Source organism: Ornithodoros turicata, unplaced genomic scaffold, assembly GCF_037126465.1.
Source record: "Ornithodoros turicata isolate Travis unplaced genomic scaffold, ASM3712646v1 Chromosome270, whole genome shotgun sequence".
Lineage (NCBI taxonomy): Eukaryota > Metazoa > Arthropoda > Arachnida > Ixodida > Argasidae > Ornithodoros > Ornithodoros turicata.
Window position 1 is genome coordinate 70106 of NW_026999349.1, and position 4031 is coordinate 74136.

Consider the following 4031-nt stretch of genomic DNA (forward strand, 5'->3'; position numbering starts at 1 on the left):
TTTTTAAGTACAACGAAACAAGGAAAACTTGACACGTGGTTTTCCTGAAAATAACTCTTTGGACGTAAGAAATCTTCCAAAATTCGATTAGTTATGTGCTAGGAAAGTTTGTAATAGTTTAGTTCTTATTATTTTAATGTACTGGTCCTTTTTACGCCTCACGCGCACATTAATTGGTAATGGTTATTTCCTCTCCGTGTGGCTTCCGATGACGACTAACATAGCGCGCCACCTGTACGCGTAGTAGGCCTGATCCTGATTCTGTTTCTTGCAGTTTCTGAACATGACGGCGCCATTACTATTTGTGTCGCTCGGTGCTGTTCCCTTCGTTGGCAGGTTTGCAGTTATGTTCCTGTTTATTCAATGTGAGAACGAATCGGAAAAGCACATCGTCGAGCACAATATCATTGTGAACTTCCACGCAATAGACTACTACGACAAACGAAACGTTTTCGGGGCATTTTGGAATGCGACGAGACGACACATGTTACACGACAGGTAAGGTGGTTTCGACAGATCATTTTCAATAAGTTTTCTTACTTCTTTGTCGTAAAAACATTCCAGAAACAAGGCAGGATGAATGAGCGGCGTTGAAGGAGATGTAAAGTGGATCACGAGCCACTTGCAGAAGAAAAAAAGGTAAGAACCGGCTCTTGTATTACGCCACGAAATGATTTATTCTGGTGTTCTAATGGCTGATTAGAAGTGAATACAGGTCACAGATTTCGCTCGTCGCACGGTGTACGCGAGTATTCGCTGATCGAAACATGTCGTCTTTGCGGCTTTTAGGCAAGGCAGGGCAAACAAACACTGCACGAAGGCATGCAGAAGAAGGCACTGTTTCTGTCCCTGGATTCGGCGAAAATCAGTGAACAAAGACAACGAGAGTTCGAAGACATGGGACGTTTGCAGACAGAAGTGGCAACGCTGGCGCATATTAATCGTATCCTGCAAAAGGCCATCGCTTCAAAAGTTTTTCAAAGTGGTAAGCAGAACTTTGCGTATGTATGTTAGCTGCGCCAACTTGTTTGTTTTCAAGTTTATTGATGAATGTACATGTGGTCTTTATTCAGAAGTGATTTTTATGATGCAGTTTTGATGTCTTCCTGCATGTTGCACTTACTGGTGGGGTGAATACTTTTGGGCAAATTTTGTGAATATATATATATATATATATATATGATTAGCATTCTTTGTCTGTCAGAGAGGATCGAGATAACTTTCAAAGCTAAGTTTACAAGCACTAGAGGTACATACATGCACCATGTCACACTGTTGCTCCGCTCTAACGGGTGCTGTTGACCAGATATGACTGTCTTTTTGTGACTGCGACCTTTTTTTCTTTTTCATTTTCTTACTAGCAATAAATACTGAAGCCATGAATGAGAAAGATGCTCGATTACTTGTGCCAGTGTGTTGAAGTGTCATTTCTGCTAAATTTGACAGGACAATAATTTGTCGCAACTTTTAGTAATAAATGTCAGAGGTAAGAATTATACGGTTACAAACATCTGATAGTAAAAACAAAAAGCTTGTGCAGTAGGCTCCATAACACACTTTTTAAAAGTATTGTAAATGCTTGTGAGCTCCTTATGTTTTGAACAGTAATAATTCAGAGTGCATGTGTTCAGAGTTTCAGAAATATGAAATCGACAAAAAAAGTTTTTTACAAGTAGTTCACCGGGGGTTAAACCATCATGTACTGTAACTACAAGGCCGACTATGCTTTCTATTAACTAGAAACCACTTTGACAGATTCCGATAACACCTGTTTGAGCACCTCTCCACTCTGTCTCTCTAGCAGCCATCACAAAAACGGTACCAGATGATTGGAATGTCCTCGCATTTGTATAATTTTGTGTACTGTCAAGGTCTAGCTTTTTTCCTAGTTTGCATGCATAGAATTGCATATGAAAGATACACGAATATGACGCTTAACAAATGCTGTCATATTATGACACTGATATAGTCTTTTTTTTTTTCTTTCGTACAGGCTACAAGAGGCCCCATACATCCTGCTACAGTGAACAGTGCATGTATCAGTTTTCTAAGTGAAGAGATAATAAATAGATGTACTCTTGTTCATACACAGGTTCTCCCTCATCTTGCACGTTTGCATACAATTATACATAGTCGACACTTGTTACTGAGAGAGCAGCATTATGCCACCTGCAGATGCTGGATGTGAATGACACAACAACACGACAAGATTCATACGACACAACAAAGTACACCAGACGATAGAACAACACACGACAAACATCTACGACAGAGTCGCACACGACAGGAATCTACAACAGAACGAAACACGACAGACATCTACGACAAAACTGCACACGACAGGAATCTACGACAGGAATCTACGACAGAACGACACACGACAGGAATCTACAACAGAACGACGCACGACAGACATCTACGACAGACGACAAGGTCCCAATATACGACAGCCTTGTTGTTTGTCGTATTTTTCTGTCGTTTTTTTCGACTGGGTTGCAAAGCCAGTCCAGTGTATAAGGGGGGGAAAATAGCAAGAGCTCTTTGGCTGCACGTATAGCATATGTTTGTAAGTCAAACGTCGCCATGCCAGTACTGGACAACTGTTTCGGCCTTGTTGGGCCATCATCAGCCGCACGCAGGCAGGCAACGTTTGAGCGAACGGCGTCAAAAGGTGACGTGGCACGTGATGCCTTCCGTCAGGGTGTCTAAGACACCTCTGAAAGCCCAGTGTAAAGCCAGTCCAGTGTATAAGGAGGGAAAAATAGCAAGAGCTCTTTGGCTGCACGTATTGCATATGTTTGTAAGGCAAACGTCGCCATGCCAGTACTGGACAACTGTTTCGGCCTTGTTGGGCCATCATCAGCAGTACGCAGGCAACGTTTGAGCGGACGGTGTCAAAAGGTCACGTGGCATGTGATGCCTCCCGTCAGGGTGTCTAAGGCACCTCTGAAAGCCCAGTCTAAAGCCGGTCCAGTGCATAAGGAGGGAAAAATAGCAAGAGCTTTTTGGCTGCAAGTATAGCATATGTTTGTAAGTCAAACGTCGCCATGCCAGCACTGGGCAGCTCTTTCGGCCTTGTTGGGCCATCATCAGCAGTACGCAGGCAACGTTTGAGCGGACGGCGTCAGAAGGTCACGTGGCAAGTGATGCCTCCCGTCAGGGTGTCTAAGGCACCTCTGAAAGCCCAGTGTAAAGCCAGTCCAGTGCATAAGGAGGGAAAATAGCAAGAGCTCTTTGGCTGCACGTATCGCATATGTTTGTAAGTCAAACGTCGCCATGCCAATACTGGACAGCTGTCTCGGCCTTGTTGGGCCATCATCAGCAGTACGCAGGCAACGTTTGAGCGGACGGCGTCAGAAGGTCACGTGGCACGTGATGCCTCCCGTCAGGGTGTCTAAGACACATCTGAAAGCCCAGTGTAAAGCCAGTCCAGTGTATAAGGAGGAAAATAGCAAGAGCTCTTTGGCTGCACGTATAGCATATGTTTGTAAGTCAAACGTCGCCATGCCAATAAAGAAACAGCTGTTTCGGCCTTGTTGAGCCATCATCAGCAGTACGCAGGAAGGCAACGTTTGAGCGGACGGCGTCAGAAGGTCACGTGGCACGTGATGCCTCCCGTCAGTTTGTCCTACGACACCTCTGAAAGCCCAGTGCAAAGCCAGTCCAGTGTATAAGCGGGAAAAAAATAGCAAGAGCTCTTTGGCTGCACGTATTGCATATGTTTGTAAGTCAAACGTCGCCATGCCAGTACTGGACAGCTGTTTCGGCCTTGTTGGGCCATCATCAGCAGTACGCAGGCAACGTTTGAGCGGACGGCGTTAGAAGTTCACGTGGCACGTGATGCCTCCCGTCAGGGTGTCTAAGACACCTCTGAAAGCCCAGTGTAAAGCCAGTCCAGTGTATAAGGAGGGAAAAATAGCAAGAGCTCTTTGGCTGCACGTATTGCATATGTTTGTAAGTCAAACGTCGCCATGCCAGTACTGGACAACTGTTTCGGCCTTGTTGGGCCATCATCAGCCGCACGCAGGCAG

The 4031-nt window shown here is 44.9% G+C and overlaps 1 long non-coding RNA gene across 2 annotated transcripts; it reads left to right on the forward strand.

Annotated features, from left to right (window-relative positions):
* The first annotated feature begins 301 nt into the window (after positions 1-301).
* Positions 302-2034, forward strand: LOC135373612 (uncharacterized). 2 transcript variants are annotated; one of them, XR_010416515.1, is made up of 3 exons: positions 302-639; positions 790-985; positions 1994-2034. It is a non-coding gene; the product is annotated as an uncharacterized LOC135373612 (long non-coding RNA). The 2 variants fall into 2 exon arrangements; XR_010416514.1 differs by lacking the exon at positions 1994-2034 and having other exon boundaries at positions 463-498; positions 565-639; positions 790-1163.
* Positions 2035-4031: the final 1997 nt, after the last annotated feature.